Source organism: Lingula anatina, chromosome 2 (assembly GCF_051362555.1).
Source record: "Lingula anatina isolate TDL-2025a chromosome 2, LinAna3.0, whole genome shotgun sequence".
Taxonomy (NCBI): domain Eukaryota; kingdom Metazoa; phylum Brachiopoda; class Lingulata; order Lingulida; family Lingulidae; genus Lingula; species Lingula anatina.
Genome location: NC_141768.1, coordinates 35,910,128 through 35,931,246, shown reverse-complemented (window position 1 = coordinate 35,931,246; position 21,119 = coordinate 35,910,128). Strand labels below are relative to the sequence as shown.

The following is a 21,119-nucleotide window of genomic DNA, read 5'->3' as shown; positions in this document are numbered from 1 at the left end:
GTTTTTCTCAATTTGAAATTGTTTTAAATAGAAAAAAATTATTGAACTGTGTGTTCTTATCTATATTGTATGATGTTTACAAACAGATACATATCAATAGAAAGAACTTACATTATACCCCTCTCTCTCTCTCTCTCTCTCCCTCTCTCTCTCTCTCTCTCTCTCTCTCTCTCTCAAGATTTTACAACTTTCAGTTTTGAACTTTTTAAAAGAATACAAATCTGCAAAGAATGCAGCACTTTGACATCCATTTTAGGAAAAAATCTCTGGAGGAACAGACCCAGGCTTCTGCAGTTGTTTCAAGGGTTACTGGGGGCCAGCCTGTCAATACCTGTGTCCAGGTGGAGTGGACAATACATGCAATGGCTGTGGTGTATGTGACAAAGACACAGGAGCTTGTATATGTGACATAAAATTCACCAGTGAATCTAACTGTGCTGTCTGTGCACAGGGGAACAGGATTGGTTCAGACTGCTCTGTGGCTGTTAATGGTGTCTCAAACAGGGACTCTAACGGTTTCTACCATGGCAGAGGATTTTCAAGTGGTCACTTCATCAGTATGGATGGAGCTATGTTTGATCTACAAGGAACTGGAGAGTATGTGCTTTTTGATGCTACAGGGGTGAAGGTGCATTGCAGAAGTATTGTGTCTACATCACACAGTGTATCCACTGCCCTGGATGCCGTAGCAGTTCAGATTGGATCAGATGTTGTCGTAATCCAAGGGTCAACCACTGCCAGCTCACCTGTTGGCCATATTCAGCTCAATAACCTTGATATCAATTTTACACCACAGATAACTCTGGCAGCAGGCTATGTGTACCAGAGGGTGGCAGCAGACCACTTTTTAGTTGAAGGCACTGACTTGTCGATAGACATCTACGTGAGAGGACTCTACCTTGATATTCATGTCAAGTGCAGAGCTAGTATCTGTGCCACATCAAGAGGATTGCTTGGGTCATGTAATGATAACCCACGTGATGACTTCAAACTGGCAAATGGAACTGTGATAATTGATGCCAATTTAAACCAGGCAGTTATTCATACAACCTATGGCCCATCATGGCTTGCTACTGCAGCCAATTCCTTACTGACAGCTACTGGTTTGATTATACCAACAGGTGCTGGAGGGCATTGCCTGGCTTTTAATGCCTCTCATGTGGTGTCTGGAGCACTAAACACATTCACAGATGCAGAGCTGACAATGGAATTTAAAGTTTATCCAGATGTGGAATCAAGTGGATGTCAAACCTTAGTCTCCTACAGGAAAAGTGATGTATTCAGTGTATTACGCTGTGGCACCACCCTGAGCATAGACTATAAGAATGGAGCTGTGAAAGTTGATACCAGTATCTCCATCAGAATCAGAGCTTGGCATCATATTGCATTAGTTTGGAAGAAAACTACTAAAGTCCTCCAACTGATTGTTATTGCAGTTGATGGCACAGTCCAAAATGCCCAGTATGTTTTCAGTGATGGCCAAATGTTTACACCTGGAGGGTCTCTCATGGTTGGTCAGTGGAACACTGGAATCTCATCTTCTGTGTATGGCCTAAACTGGAATTTTGTGGGAAAGGTAGATGACCTGAGAATATGGTCTGTAGTGAAGACATTTACTTCAATACATGCAGGTGCATGGAAGTACTTGTCAGCAAAATCTCCATCTTTGGCAAACCTGTGGAGATTTGATGAGGGATATGGGACAGTAATTGTTGATGTTGTTGCAGGGGTTTCTCTGAGTATGCAGACAAAACCTTGGAGGCAACCAGTGTGGGAAATCTCTTCAGCAGAAATCCATTTCCCCTCGCTTACAACCTACAGTATCTACAGTGTGTCTCTAACTGGTACCAAGTTAGCACAAGCCTCAAGGTTCTGCACACAGCTCCTTTACACAGCCACATTCAATTCAAGCTGCATTGCATTGGGAGAAGGCATGATAAGTTTGTTTTACCAGTCCTGTATTTACAACATTGGGGCCTATGGAAACAGTGAGGCAGCATTGGAAATACTGGTGTCCTATTCAGACTATTGTAAATTTGTCCTTAACAGACAGGTGTGGCCTGCCCAGGAGTTCTGTAAGACATTTCCAACAAGACATTTCCCAAAATGGAAAGGTGAGAACTGTGATGAACTGTGTATATCAGGCCAAGCAAACTTGACCGATGGTGCCTGTCATTGTTTTGATGGCTACTTTGGCAACAACTGTGATGGTATGTGCCCATCAGATGGCAAATCTCCATGTGGTCAAGGGACTTGTAACAGTACTGGTCAGTGTGTGTGTCCACTTAGTAGAAACGCAACCAACTTGTGCAAGACCTGTAATGAAGGGTGGTATGGAGAAAGATGCGAGTCCTATGAAACAACGATACCTCCAAGAGATGGGCCTCAAGTTTGCCAGATATATGGATTCTCTCACTTCATCATGTTTGATGGGCAGATGTATGATATGACAACTCCAGGTGAATATGTCCTGTTCCAGACAGGTAATATCACTGTCCATGTGAGGCAGCTCCCATGTGAATATAGCACATGTGTCACAGATGTGTGGGTGGCAGTTGACAACTACAGTAACAATGTTACGTTCCATGCCAGTGAAGATGATCAAACAGAAATAGGTTACTGGATCAATGGAGAAGAATCCACATTTGACAAGGCTCTAGAAATTGCAGGTGAAGTTCACTTGGCGAAGAAATCCAAAACCCAAGTCATTGTTTCATATTCAGGCATGTTCAGAATTGATTTATCATCAAGAATAGGGATGTTCTCTGTTGAAGTTACAAGTAAGATCTCGTCATTCTGTGAAAGTGCTTCAGGGCTGTGTGGAAACTGTGATGGCAACACAAATAATGATTTTGTATCAGCTGATGGTATGGCAGTTGCAATGAGAAATATTAACAACACCTTCATCAATAGTGTATTTGCTGCTAAGTTCAAACTGGCAGTGTCCGTGAGCACAGGATTCATCTATACATTCCCAGACAGGATTGTTTCCAAGAGAATAACCAGCTCTACCAGATATGGACTATATTTTAATGGCACCAGCTGCAAGACCACTCCACTTGAAAATGTATTTAGTACAAGCAGAGACGTCAGCATACAAATCAGTCTGAAATTGCACAGATACGCAGACTCTGGACATGGAGGCATCATCGTGGCTTATGATAAAGATAGCATATTTGCCCTCAGTGTGTCCAATACATTGGCAATACATATGAATGGAAGAATATATAACACCAGCATGTCGGTCAGTTTAAGCATATGGCACCACCTAATCATTTCCTATGTCAGACAGACAAGAGCCTGCACTCTGTATCTTTTTGACAACTTGGGACATGTGCAGGTATTCACAGTGATAGTGGATATTGACATTGACATATTTCTGCCTGGAGGTGTGCTTACACTTGGAAGATGGCTGCCAGAACAGGGACAGATTCCCTACCCCCTTCCCAATGATCCTATTGAGTTCCAAGTCAACTACATCAGGGCATGGGAACGGAGCTTCACAGCACCAGAAGTAAGTCAGCTGTACAAGACAGATATTGGGGTGAGGATTAGTGGAGCAAGTGCTGTTTGGACATTTGTGGAAGGAAAAGGAAAGCAGTTGGTTGACCTATTGGGAAACGGTGTTTTCACATTACCTAAAAAGAAAGAAGAAACACCCATTTGGTATGCATCTGAAGATTCTTCACTGCCTGCCCCAAGAGTTGCAGCCTCCTATTTCAACAGAACCTTAGAGGCCATGGCAGAAGAAAAATGCCTACTTCTTACCACACAAAATGAGATGACATTACTTTGTGCATCAATTAAACTTGATTTCTTCTTCCAAACATGTATAGCAGATGTGAGGGCATCTCATCTGCTAATTGCCTATAGTTTTTCAGTACAAGCCTATTTCAGTCAGTGTCAGGCTGTAGTCAATGCGTCAGAATCCCTCTGTGAGGCTCTCAACTCAACTGTGACTGATGAATTGGAGGCTGAATTGGCTTGCAGTACTAACTGTAAATTTGGCTCTCTCACTGACGAGGAAGTATGCATATGTGACCAGGGCTACTGGGGTGAGACCTGCTCAGAGACTTGCCCAGGAGGGGCCAGCAACCCATGCAATGGCCATGGCACCTGTAACACCACCAGTGGTCACTGTGACTGTGAAGTCAACTGGAGAGATGAGACAGACTGTACACAATGTGCTGAAGGCTGGGTGGGCCCCAACTGTGAACTGTATGCTCCATCATCCGAAACCAATATCACGAGGAAGGTGTGTGCCACATTTGGAACTGGACACTTCGTGACTTTCTCAGGCTTCAACTATGATTTCAAAGAAGTAGGGGAGTACTACCTGGCCAGGAACTCTAATAGTTCCTTCTTTGTTCAAATTAGAACTGAAGATTGTTTCAGACAAGCTGCATGTACAAGTGCGGTGGCAGTGTATTTAAATGGAGAAATGTTCCTCATAAGAGCTGGTCAAAGAAGAAATGATTCTCTGGCTATCTGGAAAAACAACTCTAGATTGGCATTTAGTGGCCAAGAAGAGAAAGGACAACACTTGGTTTTCAGGCAGCATTCTACATTTGAATATGAACTGGCAAGTGTCCATTCAGATGTTAAGATAAGAATAAGAGTAGTTAGGAAATACTTCATGCTGACCATGACTCTAGCCAGTGATTTCTGTGATAGTGATGGTGCAGCTTGTGGGGAGTGTAAGGGATATGGAACTTTGAACAACGAAACTAACATCATCAATCTGAGTCAGTCTTGGAAAGTATCAATCTCAGAAACCTTATTCACAGCATTGTACAATGAGAATGTGTTTGAAGAAGGGAGGAATTTGACAGGTGCTGGTTACTGCTTAGAATTCAACAATACATTTATCACTACTGGTCTCTTCAATGGAACTCTCTTGAACACTGTTGACATCACAATTGAATTGCTTATCCAGACTTACTATGCAAATGGAGTGATTCTGTCTAGTGGAACATCATCAGGATTGGTTATCTTTCTTGACCATTCTGTAAAGATCATGCTGGGAACACACACATTTGACACTAGGTTTGTGCTAATTCATCATGAATGGTACCAACTTGCAGTTGTGGTAGACAGAACTTCTAGCATCTTGTCCTTCTACATGTTTGATTCAACTGGGACTTTACATCAAAGAGCATTTGACATAGCCACAGTGCTATTTACTTTTTCACCAGAGGATGTTCTTGTTTTGGGCGAGTGGCAACCTTCGGGTATAGAGATACCTACAGTAAAGGGTTTCCATGGTCAGATTGATGAGTTACGTGTCTGGCATAGAGCTTTCACTGTCAGTCAAGTTTCAGCAAGATGGCAAGTCAATGTTCTTATAGGGCAACTCGGCCTGGCCTTTTTATGGAAATTTAATGAAGGGGAAGGGGACATTGTTCATGATTTAATATCTGGTAACAACTTTGGCATCATCACTCATCCAAAAACACTGGCAAAGGCAAGGTGGAAGTTCTCAAGTGCACTGGTAGCCATGTTACCAAGGAAATATCATCATGTGTACCTTGATCCAAATGAAGAGACAACAGTGAAATTACATTGCACAAAACTTGTAGAGACATCTTTTCTTGGTAGAAGTTGTGGGTACCTCAGCCCAAGTCTACAGAGTTTCTACCTACTAGCATGTGTTGATGACATTTACAATACTGGAGATTATGATTGGGCCATTGCATCTGTGATGTCGTTCTCGGATTATTGTCAAATGGAGCTGGATGCTACATCATGGCCTGCACAGCATTTATGTAACATATTTCCCAGAAATATGTTTCCCAGATGGTATGGCCCTAATTGTACAGAGGAGTGTGCCTTCCCTGGTCCTGATTTTGTCAGCTGCAATTCATGTGCACCAGGATTCTGGGGCAAATACTGTAACAAACTGTGCCCTGGCGGACCCCATGCGCCTTGCAATAATCATGGCACATGCAGTAAAACAGATGGAAAATGTGAATGTGATTTTACATGGGAGGGAGACAACAACTGCACAACATGCACTACAGGCTGGTTTGGCGCTGATTGTTCTCTTATTTTACAGGACCAAATAACTACTGATTACCGTTTTTGTTCTTCCATCCGTAATGGGTTTTATGCCACATTTGATAGATCATCTTTCATGTTCCAAGATGCTGGTGATTATGTACTGTACTCTGATACCTCAAACAACCTGACCATTCAGATCAAGCAAATTAACTGCAGAAACAGAGAATCATGTATAGTTGGCGTTAGCATGATGGTAGATGAAACCATACTGATTTTGGACACCTTATCACATGAACACTTAACAAGAATATTCCTCAACCAGACGTTGATCACCGTGGACAAGGATCATGGTATTACATCCAGATACACCCTGCATCAAAAGTATGAGAACTACTTCGAGATAGATGGGTCTGATGGTTTCATTCTCACTGCAGAATACATAGACGACTACTTTAATGTTTACTTGAGAGTGAAGTCAGTGAATTGTCAAACAGCTAATGGCATATGTGGTACTTGTTCTACATCAGCTTCTGTAAGCAAATGTACAGATGATGTGTGCCGCATTAAGGAGCTTGGCCTCTATCAGTTTTCAACTCATTTTAGTCTCCATCAACATACCCTTTATCACAGCATTGTTCAGTGGAGAGTTAACACTTCCAGGAGTTTATTTTTGACACCTGAGTATACAGAATCAATACCTTTACAATTAAGCCTTATTCAGGGAGGTGCTTATGCCCTCTTTTTCAACAATTCTGGCATAGTTTCTCATGAGGTATCTAGTCAAGTGCTGTATGGCAATTACATAACGATCGAGTTCCTGTTTTACATGTATGGCAACACCACAGGTCAGGCTGGGGGGACTTTGATCTCCTATACTAAAAATCTTACATTTGCTGTCACTGTTCAGGACTATGTTGTCACCTTGGTCTATGGTAGCACCACCATTGTAACAGACATCAGGATAGATGTAAATATCTGGAGCAAGATTGCATTCACTTATTTCAAGGTTACTGGCCAACTCCATATATATTACATTAAGGATGAACGACAAGCTCTGTACAGACAGTATACCATAGGACTTGGATGTTTTGCACCTGAGGGGACAATAGCATTAGGGAAATGGCAGATACCAACAGTGGATGTGGGACAAGCTCCCTATCAGAACTTTGTTGGAGTGATTGACCAGTGCTTGATTTGGAATAGATGGGTTTCTCCAGCTGAAATGATCAATAGATGGAATATCAATGTGCATCCACATGATTGGGCTCATCTAGGGATCTTTTGGAACTTTAATGAAGGACAAGGAAGGACAGTTCATGATCAGATGGCTAAGGTGCATCTTACTATTCCTCCACCAACTTTCAGGATTCCAGCCTGGGTCATTTCAACAGCCCCTGTACCCATAGACAGCATTTCCTCAGAGTTTTCATCAAAACTACCATTCTCGGACCCTGAGTTTGAAAAAAAAGCAAAATCATTTTGTTACAGACTTGTCTTAACTGGAATTTTATACGGACAATGTAAAACAATCTCAAGAACAGCGTATTTTACTTATCAGACTTGTCTGTGGAACACAGCAGTAAATGGCACACTGGAAGCTGCTCTTGATTCAATTCTGTACTTTGCCCACCGGTGTCAACAGGAACTGCACCTTCCAATTTGGCCTGCAAAAGGTCTTTGCAATCAGCTAGGTCAAGCATTTCCTTTGTGGGGAGGACGTACATGTAGTGTGGAATGTAACTTCGGTCATGTTGATTTTTTTAATGTCTGTATTTGCCACAAGGGTTACTGGGGAAGGAAATGTGACAACGTCTGCCCAGGAGGGTCATCCAACCCATGCAATGGCCATGGAGAATGTGGCCAACAGAATGGAAAATGCACCTGTAAGACCAACTGGAGAGGAAAGGAGTGTGACTCTTGTAGTCAAGGATGGATAGGAGCTGATTGTTCCATAACAGAGCCCCAGCTACCACCAGATCATGAGGCAGTGTGTAGTGCAGATCCTGATGGCTTGCTCACTACATACGATGGCTATACCTATGGTATAAACCAAGTGGGAATATTCTCATTGACATCATCTGTGAATCTGGCTGTAGAGGTATAGTATTGTCATTTTTTCCCAAAAAACTAATTGCACTGTTTTAAGTTTATATACAGCAGTGAAGATAATCAGAGCTTTTACCTTCTGCTTTTCATGTGGTCATTTCAAATTTATCATAGGAAAATGTGAAATGTTTACCTCTTAAAATATTGGATTTGCATTTTAATTGATGATATACATTGGTAATAAAAATGCCTGGAACTTGGTATTTAAAAATTAATTAATTACTTTCAGATCAAGTACGGAAACTGTGGTCGTAGAGGCCTTTGCATGCAGCAAGTTGCTCTTCGCTATCTTAGAGAAAATTTTGTCATAGAAAATAGCAGGACTGGACGAGGTATACATATAAACATCAATGGACACAGAACCAACATTGGAAGAAGAGGAGTTTCATATCGTGTCAGAGGTGGATGCAGTATTTTGATTAGACGTCAAGGCAACAGATATAAATTTAGCATTGCAGACATAGAATTTGAAATGCTTGTCCGTGTAGCACCATTCCGGATGTATGTGGACTTAACAATGCCCTCTTCTTTGTTATCAAACTTGGAAATGTCTGGACTCTGTGGAAGATGTGCTGACTGCCCCATGCGCCCTGTCACCCAATCCTGTGGATTGCTTCCTCTTAGAAGAAGCAGAGCTTCTGACTCAAATGGCATGCTAGATTTAGGGTCACACACAACCGAGGCAGACCTGGCATCTGTTGTTAATAGTATGATGGTCAGACCTTATGAAAGCATCATAAAAGATGTGCTTGACCCAACAGGAGCAGGGTATGCATTATGCTTTAGGGATTCCTCTGTTACAGCCCAGAAATTTGATGCCTTTGACGGAGCAGATTATGTCACCATAGAACTTCTGGTCAAACGCTGTCCTTCTTGTTCAGGAACCATAATGTCTTATGCTTACATCAAGTGTTTTTATGTTCAGCTTGAAACTGATGGAAATATTAGTTTGAGCTATGATGGCTATGTTTGGAGAACAGGAGTTGAGCTTGAAGAGGACCAGTGGAACCAGCTGTCCTTGGTCTGGAGTGTGCAATCTTTATCACTGGACGTATACATCTTCAGCAGCACTGGTGTTCCTCGCAGGAGGAGATTCAGCCTGCCGTCAAACCCATTTGTATCTGGAGGTACCCTCACTTTGGAAGAATGGCAGCCATCTGCTGACAGCAGTGGCATACAACCTAAAGGAGAAAGGTTCCGTGGCTGTATTGATGAGCTTAGAGTCTGGAATAGGTAAGTAAGATAAGCTCCTAGGAGTTTCAGTTTGAAAGTAAAACCTTCATGATTTCAGTATAGTGACAGTGCATGGAATGTATGTTTGTGAAAGTATGTGTATGGCATTTTACTCATCTTATACTTAAAGTGTTAAGATGAATTTGAAAATTACTCTTTTTATAATGTATTTTTGATTTAGCATTATCATGTAGAATTAACAGATATTGATGTTCCTATTTTTATATTCCAAAATTTTTTGAATTCAAGTAATAAATTATTTCCTAATGTTGTTCACAAGAATTATATGAAACTGTTAAGAAAATGGTATTTTATTTATTTTCAGATACTTTGACACTGTAGTAATACAGCAGAATTGGAATGTGAACTACCAAAATGGTGCTCCACATTTGGTTAGCCTTTGGAATTTTGATGAAGGAATAGGTAAATGGTGAAATAGATATTTTTAGCTATATGTCTTTAGATAATGTGTAGATGATGATAGAATTGTTGAGAGTATATACTGGCTGCGTGTGTGCGTGAGTGTGTGTGTGTGTGTGTATTATGGCACAGATCAATAGTTGTGTGTACTTAGAACAATATTTAATATCTTTAATGTTTAAGACATATAAGTAGCTCAAACTTGCATAAGATAGCAAAGGTTGGCTTAATTATGATATATCCAGATGGACAAAAACACATTTTTGAATCACATATTTATATACTCATACTCATAGTGTCTATATTACTTTATTTAAGGTAATACTTCAACAGATGTTATATCCTCACACCAGCTGACATTTTCTACAACTTCCTTATCACAACCAACATGGCAGGTATCAGATGCACCTGTACCACACCTGTCTGAGAAAGTGGAAGACTACATAACACAGTCTGAGAGATTGAAGAGGTCAACGGGGATTTCAGTGGAAGTTGCTCAGCAACAATGTATGAAGCTCATGTTTTCCCAAACATTTAATAGGTAAGATATTATTTATACAGCACAAGCTTATAAACTTGTTTCATTTTACGGGCAAAATTAAAAGATGATTTTTATGCAGATTTTTGTTGTCGTATTGGGAACAAGAAATAGTATCATTTACTGACCAATAAACAATAACAATATATTTATTTACACACATTTGCTCTTTCTAGCTCCTGTCCTACCGGCAATCCTATAAAAATAAAATATGCAGAACAATGTATGGCAGACATAATTGCTGAAGATAACCTGAATGCTGCAGTCTACACCACCGTGGCTTTTGCAGACTACTGCCAGCTTGTTATTCCCAACAATACATGGCCAGCCCAGAGTCTTTGCAACCAGTTTTCATACAATGCTAACTTCCCAATGTGGATCGGGGACAACTGCGATATTCCATGTGTCTTTGGCAATGCAGCTGAGAATGACAATAGTCGGTGCATGTGTACCGATGGGTATTGGAACCAGTCTTGTGATACAGAATGCCCGGGTGGTGCTTTTAAACCCTGTGCTGGGTATGGCAATTGTGATGTGAACAGTGGTCAGTGCAGTTGTCCTCTACATAGGCAAGGTGCACCTGACTGTATTGTCTGCTCTCAGGGCTGGTATGGTGAAGACTGTACCATGGCCATTGCTAATAACACTGTAAACACTGCTGCAGCCTTCATTGCCTCCAGTGGTGTCATTGTCACCCTAGATGGCATTCATCACCTAGTTACATCTTATGGGGAGCATTATCTTCTTAGAACCTTTGAAGATCAGTTTGTGCTGCAAGCTAAGTTTATTAAGTGCTATGGCACCAGTTCATGCATGACCCATGTTGCACTGAGGACTGGAACTCCACAGAATGGATTTGCTACAGTTTCCATAGCAGCACCAAGAAGTTTCAAGGACTATCCAACAGTGTATGTGAATGGCCAGCAGACAGAGATATTCAAAACTGTGTACTTCAGAGGTGTGTCCCTTTCTAGAGTTTCCAACAGAGAATTCCACATTGAAGGACCCTATGACACAACTGTCACTGTACATTCAAATGGAGTTTTCCTGGATATGCACCTAACGATGCCATCAAGATTCGTTGCAGGAACGGCAGGCCTGTTGGCTGGAACTAACAGAGAAAATGAATTGGAGAGACTAGGACTGTTTGAAGCAAACTTTGGTCCTTTTGCAAACCTGCAAGTTTGCAATACAAGTTGGCCTGTTCAGAGACCATCCCCAGTTCCTGTGGAATACCATCCTTTCTCAGATTTCCCTGTAGTGATGAATGACAGTTTTAGAAACCTTACAGGCAGCAATTCCTCATATGATACCTTTGTGCAGTATGTGAAAAACTGGGAAGTACCTGATTGTGACTCCTTCATTGCGTACCAAAGCAAAGAACACCAGCATCAGGCAACAGGTGGTTTTGCACTCAAGTTCAACTCATCTGCTGCCTACACGAGCCAATGGGTATCAAGACTTAATTTATCTGGTTTACTAACAATTGAACTGGAGCTAAAATGGTTGAACAGTGAAACAGATAACGGTGTTCTATTTTCCTTTGCATCAAATACCACATTCTCAATTGCCAATCACTGGAACATAACCTTGGATGATGGTAGTACATCCTACCCAAGTGCCATTCATTTCCAGCCAAAGAAATGGAACAAGATCATTATTACCTATGATGGTTCAACTGGGACCACTAATTTGTATCATTTTACTGAAGAAGGAGATGTTGACAGACATCAGTACCAACTTAGACCAGGTATCTTTAGCTTACCAGGGACTTTGACTTTAGGTCAGTGGCAACCACCAGCTGATGGAGGATACCACCAAATTCTGAAACCATTTGCTGGCACTATTGACAATTTCTATATCTGGCATAGAATACTTGAACCAGCAGAAGTATTGGACAGGTTTAGGAGGGGAGTTCTCTCTGTTACTCAGTATCTCCATGCAGCTTGGAGCTTCAACGAAGGTGATGGCCACCAATTGTTTGACACTGTAAACCGAAAGATGCTAAAGATCCCATCAGAGCCATGGAGAAGTCCAACTTGGGTTCCATCAGATGCTGAAGTCAGCCCGCCTTCAGTTGACAGCACTTTCCTTTACCAGGCAATATTTCAGGACCAGGCATTGAAGACTGTTGCTAACAAAACTTGCTCTGACCTATTTCTGGATTCTCCACCTCACAGCTGCAAAGGACTAGGCACATGGGTGCTACACTTTTATTATATGGTATGCCTCAGACTGGTCAGTGAAACATCCAATGTAGACAGTGGTCACCAACTGTTTCTGAGCTTCTCAACCTACTGTTCCCATGTTATGAACCCACCATCCTGGCCAGCACAATCTATGTGTTCAAATTTAACATTGGTAAAGGATTACATTTCTCATTGCAACCTACACTGTGTCTACGGGCAGTTGATAAATGGACAATGTGAATGCGATCCTGGACACTATGGCACATATTGTGATAACACCTGCCCTGGTACAGATGGCAAAGGAATATGCAGTGGACATGGTCATTGCAATGTAACAGGACAATGTGAATGTGATGTAAACTGGCAAGGAAGCTTGGCTTGTGACATATGTACCCCCCATTGGCTTGGTAATGACTGCAGTGTGGCAACCAACCCCACCATAGACTCTCAGCAAACAAGAAAAGCATTAGTGACCTCAAGAGGAGGAATCCAAACACCCGATGGTTTGCTGTTCCATCCTGAAGGGTATGGTACCTACTGGCTTCTTCACAATAATGGCATCTCAACACCACAAGTACAGGTACAGAAAACATTTTGCAACAGGGCAAGTTGTATTACAGGCTTAGCTATTCAGTTTGAGGACAATAAACTGACTATAATGCTGAACAACGAGGACAACTCTGTTGAAAAAGCCAATGTCTTAGTGAATGGACAAAGAGCTACATTTATTGGAACAACCCTACATGTAACACCACAATGGGAGTTAAATGTGAAGACACCTTTCTTATATGAAAGCAGAATAGCAAATCCAAAATTGAACCTTGTCATCCATATTCAAGATGCCAGCTTGGTCATTCTTGTAGAAAGTGTGGTCAGTAACTGTGTTATGAATAGAGGCCTTTTGGGAACATGTAATTCACACCAACATGATGATTTACAGCCACTTGATCTGAACACTATCACTCAATCGAAAATCAATGAACTGGTTATGAGAGACCATGCTGTAATTATGGCAGATAACTTATTTGAGAATTACATACCTGTCTCCTCAACAAGTGCTGGTTATTCCCTTGCTTTCAATAACACAGATGGACTTACAGATCAGTCAATACATATCTTCTCTACGGACATTGCTGGTGCATATGTTACTATCTCGCTAACATTCAAGGCAGAGCAGTTTGGCGGAATCATTTTCTCTTATGCAGGACAGAGTAGCTTTGCCATTGAAAACACCCCTAGTGTAACTTTGCATTTCAACAAAACTACATACTCAACAAACAGTCAAGTTCAGCTAAATGAGTGGAATCAGATCATTCTAGTGTATGACAGGGAAGCACAAGTCTTAGACTTTTACCATTTCACTTCATCAACTAACCTTACAAGAAGCACCATCAAAGTACATCAAGAAGTCTTTCAGCCAGCAGGAAGAATTGCACTTGGTCAGTTGTTACCAGCACCAGATGGACATACCTATAACCTTGACATGACCTTCCATGGTATGATAGACAGATTAAATATATGGAAGAAACACTTTGTTCCTGCTATGGTGTATCAGCTGTATGCTTTAGATGTCTATCCAGAAAGTTTTTACACAGATCTGTTGCATGTGTACAACTTCAATACAGGCAGTGGATATGTAGCTGCTGATGGCACTACAGCAGCTGACATCATGCTACCTTCCAAACCATGGACATCTCCACAGTGGAAACTTTCAAATGCGTATGTGTCAACTTTGGTTTCAAAACCAAACAATTATGTGTTCCATAATGAAACACTGAGAATACAGGCAGTGAACAGATGTCATACTTACGTCAACTCTTTGGCATGTTCAGAGGCTTCAGTTCCAATAAAAGAATTCCTTTACCTGGAGTGTATTAAAGAAGTAGCAATAACAGACACCCTGGAAGCAGCAATGCCAGCCATAGCAACCATCGCCAATTGGTGTTCATTCAGCTTTGACAGAAATGCACTGAACATATGTAATCATACCACAGAATCGCCTATTTGGCTACAATCAAAATGCAACAAATGTCACTTTGGCTTGTTAGATAGTTCTGGACAATGCCAGTGTTTTAATGGATTTTGGGGACAGCAGTGTGACAGAATGTGTGCAGGAAACTTTCCCAAACCTTGCAGTGGCAATGGAATATGTTTAGACAATGGGGTATGTCAGTGTAATGTTAACTGGAATGGAACAGACTGCAGCGTGTGTTCATCTAATGTGCATGGGGAGGACTGTTCTCTCCTTGTAATCCCCAATCATGGCATCATAGGACAGATTGGAGCACAAGGCCATGTTACTACATTTGATGGAGCAATATTTCAGGTTCAATCTGTTGGTTGGTACACAGTACTCAATAGCAGTGCCGATGACTTCACATTGTCAGTAAAGTTTGGGATGTGCCCTACAAATGATATCTCCTCTTGTGTACTTGCAGTAAGGATGCACAATTACAACAAGACCTACACATTAGGGAGAGCTGGGCTACAAGAAGTGTCTCCCTTTATATGGGTCGATGAGAAGAAGGTGGTGATCAACCATTCTGAAACATTTGAAAATATTACTCTTATAAGACAAGACAAGCATACTGTAATATTGACCACCGTGGATGATGACATGAAACTCAAGATAAGAGCAACTAGATACAGCCTGGCACTTACCATTGTGACAACTGAAAGAACAGCATCCCATTTGACTGGACTAATGCATAGCTGTAATACTCAAAAAGCAATCATGCAATCACCATGTAACTACACCAATGAAGAGATATGTTCATCCTCATCGTATACCTGCAGTAAAGAAATAACATCAGAGACCATAAAAACATACACTGAACAATTTTTGCACTCTGATGCCCAGGGTGACCAGACTATCAGTTCTGAACCATACACAAATGCTGGTTTGGCCATGAGCTTCAGTGGCACTGGGGTAACTGCAGAATCAGTTGTCTTTCCATTAGATTCTCCATTGTCAGTAGAGCTTCTTGTCAGGCCAGAGTCCCATGGAGGTATTATCCTCATGTATGCCACAGAATCAATTTTGGCAGTGTATGATACTGCATCAGGACTGAAGATCCAGAATGATGCCACTTTGATCCAGACTGGTCTCAAGATGCAGCTCCATTTGTGGAATCAGCTGGTGCTGGTGTTGGATAACAATCAGAAAGTCCTCAATGTGTACCTTATCTCTCCAGCTGGGGAACTCAATGTGGAGACTGTTGCCTGGCAAAGAGATGCATTTCCAGCAAACGGGACTCTTACTCTTGGACAGTGGTATGCCCCTGCATCTATCCACACACCATTAGAAAGACCAACATTCTATGGATTGATTGATGAGCTCAGAGTGTGGACAAGACCAATGAACCCATCAGTGGTACGAGATTCTTGGAAGGCACATGTCAGTCCAATGACAGATGGTTTAAAGATGTGGTGGCCAGTGAGAAATGGGGAAATCCAAGAGAGCATAGAAAAACATCACACATTGGATTCTGTATCTTCTTGGTTTGATATTGAAACCATGCCATCTGATCTTCACCTGTCTAATGACAAAGGGCTCTTTGTCCATCCAACTTCAACTCGAGACCCAGTGTTAAGAGTAAGAGCCAGGGAAATCTGTAGCGAAATTTTCACTGGAACCAATTGGACCCAGCACTGCTCAGGCTTAGACAAATCCATGGTGATTTACTATCACCACAGGTGTGTGGATGACTTCCTTGCCCACGGTTATACTGAAGTACCTGATTCTGTTGCTGAAATATCAGATTACTGTCAACTAAATTTCAACCTTACCATAAGTCCGTTGGTGTCTCCATGCAGCCAATCCTCAGTTGATGCTGTTAATAATGAGGTGTGCACCACAAACTGTGTTTTTGGAAAATATATCAACAATACATGTGAGTGTAATCCAGGGTTCTGGGGTTCTGAGTGTAGTGAGGTATGTCCAGGACATGGATCATGTTCAGGACATGGATCATGCTCCTCATTGTCTGGTGTCTGTAACTGCACTGCTCATTGGCAGGGAGAAGACTGTGCTGAGTGCTCCCCAGGATGGAATGGCTCTGACTGCTCCCTGGCAATACAAAACAGAACCAAGGTACTGAAAACCACCACAGCCATGGCATTTGGAAATTACATCACTACGTTTAATGGATTATCATTCACTATGACTACACTTGGCCCTTATGATATGCTGTATGTTGAAGGTCCTGTGAAGGTCACCATCCAAGCAGTGTTTGCACCCTGTGTAAATGATTTGTCCTGTAGAAAGATGACAGGTGTTGCAGTGAAGGCTGGTTCCACCATAACATCAGTGCAGATAGAAACACTAGATCATATATCAGTCAGTGTCAAGAAAGGGGAAACAGAATGGTCAGATATCAGCTACTCTGGAATGGACAGCACTTCAGACCTAGTGGTGAAATGGGAAAAGGCAGGCCTGGTCAAAATTACAGTCACTGATGCAGACATTAATGTTTTTGTTGCTCTCACACATAATGAGTTATTCTTGGGAGTGATCATTTCAGATGTCCTATCAAAGGGAGGAAAGGGGCTCCTGGGGTTCTCTGATGTCAAATTGCAGCCACATCTGCTAAATCAGACCTACATTGACACCGTTGTCTCTGGCAGCACTGCTGTTGGCTCATCAGGCAGATATTTTAAAACTCCTATGGATAGCAGAGATAGTGCTGTGAACAATGGATATGCATTATCTGTTACCAAGGGGTCAGTGAAACACACAGGAGGGATACCAAGCATGTCACTTAAGGAGTTCACAGTTTCCTTCTGGGTAAAATTCTCACTGTCAGACACTCAAAACATGATCCAGCTGTTAAAACTACAGACCAATGCATCAGACTTAACTATGACAGCCACAGGCAATGGTGTAACAGTGAAGTGGCAAGATAACACTTTGGGAACAACAGTGGAGGTTATTGACTGGGTGCATGTCTCAGTGACATGGAGGGCCTCGGATGGAAGACTGGTGCTAGGCGTGTTTGATCAGCGAAACGTCTCATCGTCAGATGTGTATGCTGTTGCCATAAACAACATTATCACAATCACTGGGGTTGAATTGGGTGACACAGCAGCAGTGAGTCCTATTGTTTTAGACAACATTGAAATATGGCAGTATGCAAAAACTTTGACCCAGGTTGAAAGTAATTCACAGAAGTATAATACCATATACAGACCAGGTCTTCTTCTTTCTTTGCCACTGGATGAAGGATATGGAGAAACAACACAAGGTATAGTGTACCTCAGTGAACAGACCTCAGTCTTGGCAATGAAAATAACTGCAGAAAAGATCAAGTGGGCAGTATCAGCAGTGCCTTACAGAGATCGCAGTGTACCTGTGCCAAATACAGGGCCTACTGGAAATACGACTGAAATGTGTGATGCTCTCTACAGGCAGGGGGCGATACAAGAGCACTGCAGTGACCTCTCAGCATCATTAGAATTTTACCACCAAGCTTGCATCAACGTAGCAACAAAAAATGAAACTGCCGCCATGTTCTCATTCTACTGTCAAAACACTTTAGCCTTGGAAGCATGCCCTCTAAAAGATTACTTCGATGCATGTGAAGGCCCAGCGAAACAAGACGAAGCATTCCCTGTTGGATTAGTTGTTGCAGCAGTGCTGGCAGGGGTATTATTGGTGGTATGCATTATCATCTTCATCATTGTCAGGCATCATCGCAAGAAGCGGCTCACCCGTTCAACAACTTGGGAAGAACCAAACCTCAGAGAAGCTTCTGCATATGCACCATTTGACCAAAGCCAGGGCACATTTATGTCCAAAGGGTTTTCACCACGCAGCTCATGGTCACGATGGAGTTCCCGCCAAAGTGGCTATGAACGACACAGTGGTGTAGAAGGTGACAGTGCAGCGGCATCGCCTGATCTGACCAGAGTGCAAATTGTTGAGACAGATAACCCAGTTTTTGATCCAGAATTATTACCTGATGAAGGACCAGAGTCTCCCTCAAGGACAATTATTCAGATTCCTCTACGAAGACCAACTGATGACAAGAATACCCAATTCTGAGGAAAAAAACATTTACAAATACATGGTTATTAATGATTAAAAAAACACTTCATAGATTGAACTTTAATTTATTATTTACTAATGTCTGATATTTTAATTAAAGCTGCATATTATAATTGAATTGCACAAATTGTACAGTCTTTTGAAAAGAATTGGTCTAAATATTATCCAAGAAATGCATAAGAGTAATATTTAATGATAATATAGAAATTTATATTTCATACATTATCTGTACTTTTTTTTTTTATCTGCGTCATGAGGAAGGCAACTCTTCACTCAATTTTTGTTAGCAGATGTTAGTTCTTTTATCTTATGTCATGTAATGTACCTGTTTTTTGTGAGGTTTTGCACTTTGCCCACAAAATGTGCTTATGCTTTATTGAATGTATTGCTTCATTTTATAAAAGTAAATAAATGTCACAACTCATACATAAAATTTGTTTTTGTGTGTATTAAAAAAATCTTCCAAAAGCTAACTTATAATTGAAGTATGCCATACTGAGGTTTATTTCGATAGGAAAATGGGCACATTTAAGAAATATAACTGGCTAATTCTTCAGATTGACCTAAAATGTATATTTGATAATGCACAAGAGAATTTTTAAAAATTTGACTTATTTTAATAAATACCATGATATACTTAAACCATTATCAATATGATGTATGGAGGAGGCTGGAAGGTTCAGTAGTGTTTGTGTTGTGGATTTTGTATGTTTTTTTCTTTCTTTATTTTTTTTATAGTAATATTGGTCTTGAAGAAAATACAGTTGGATGTGCTCATATCACAACCAACACAATCGATGTCAAACTCCTGTCATCCAAACAAAACGGCGCGAGTACATTTTACTCAATCTGCCTATATAATTGTCGACAAAACTAAGTGACATTAAAGATGCAAAATATATGGGTTCTATCATTTCTAATATAAATTTGATACGTCTCGCCTTGTTGGCTAATATTGTGCATTTAACAAAAGAACAGATATCTCAGGTGATTGTTTTCTGGATTGTGTAATAAGATAACCGGCAATTCACACGAGTCGAAATTTATCACTGATTATGATGGATGGGTTATGGCATAGGTCACTAAATGCCGCACTACATTTATATTTTTCGATGTATAATATTCTTTTCTTTATTTATGCCGTATATATGTAATAGTGTCGGTTATACGTCGAGATAGTATAAATGCTTGGAATTTGTTTGATGGGCCTATATTTTAGCACGCGGTTCCAATGTGTAGGCCTATATCACCTGATAAATAACCTTCTGTAGCAATGTCATTGACTTTTACCATTTTACTTTTTTATTGTAGCAAAAGTTAGGGGGAGTTGCAAATAGATTGAAGTCAATGTACGAGAAGAAAGCGATATTGGGAAATCCTACGCAGTGTTATTTAGAAATCAATCCACGGGGGAATTTTTTTTCACTTGTTATGTTTAGTTTGCACACAGAAGGTAAGTGTGGTACATTTGAAAACAACGGAAAACTGTTGAAAATATAGCAGTCTTGGGTTTTAGTCGAGAAATGCGTATGTTGCTACCAGAAAAACATTTTAATCACGTAGTAAGAACGGCAAGTCAATTATATATAAAACGCAGAAAAGTTGATGCACAATCTTGAAACTCCTTTGAATAGATTTCAAGTCACCGAAGGAGCTACATATTGTTGAATTATTTCCATGATGAAAATGGTGTAAATTGTCTGATTCATACATGTACAATGTAGCGACTTTCTCGGTCTGTAAGATAACAATTTCTTACTTATCGAAGAAGTATGTTTTATCCCTCTATTCTTTCTTTCCTTCCTTCATTCCACCCCTCTCTAACTCCCTATCTCTTCTGTCCTTCATCTTCTACCCCCGACCACCCTTAGAGGATAGTGTTGTCACTGCACAGATTACGAAGTCACGATAATACAGTCATTTCAGCTCAGATCACAATCATTGGGATAACAAATGACTGCTAATTGCAACATTAATCTTCTTTCTGATGAGGCGAGGTGACACGCTATAATGAGAAAATAATTCCTCAAGACAGCCAAATTTGGGGTTCGACCCTCTTTTCTCAGGCCCCCGTTACCTGAAATGTGAAAAGTGAAATTTAAGAACTTCCTCCCTATTGTTATGCTACCTATGCCAAATTAAGGGGATGCGTTTAGTAAGTTGACAAGGGAGTGACAGTTATATCTCTTGGATTGTTTTGTAATTAAAAAGCCTGTCTTATCGTTATTATTTTTTTCAGAATAGCTCAAGGGGTTATTTTTCATTTTTATTTTCTTGTGAACATACTTTCGTAAGCGGTGCTTTTAACCGCAATTTGTCATACAAGTCCACGTTGAATGACATTCCCATCGCTTCAACGTTCAGTTTCCATTAGATTGCATGTCAAATAACATGACACATAAAACAGCTTCAGTAGTAAAGAAATGGATATCCGGCATCTATTTAGCATTTAGAACTTTCGCTTCAAAACAATCGCGTCAAACGCTAAGAACTTGTGTCAGTCTTTGCAAAGAAAAGATAAGTCAAGAACAGAGAGATGAGAAGTTAACTTATAATTAAATTTCCTTTCATCTGTTGGTTTTACGAA

The 21,119-nt window shown here is 40.8% G+C and overlaps 1 non-coding gene across 1 annotated transcript in view; it reads left to right on the top strand.

Moving 5' to 3' along the window:
* Window positions 1-18,956, top strand: part of LOC106178814 (uncharacterized) — a 106,002-nt gene extending 87,046 nt beyond the window's left edge. The window contains exons 102-106 of the transcript XR_015332687.1: window positions 257-8,098; window positions 8,336-9,339; window positions 9,665-9,762; window positions 10,078-10,300; window positions 10,474-18,956. This is a non-coding gene — a transcript (uncharacterized LOC106178814). The remainder of the gene's footprint in view (window positions 1-256; window positions 8,099-8,335; window positions 9,340-9,664; window positions 9,763-10,077; window positions 10,301-10,473) is intronic.
* Window positions 18,957-21,119: the final 2,163 nt, after the last annotated feature.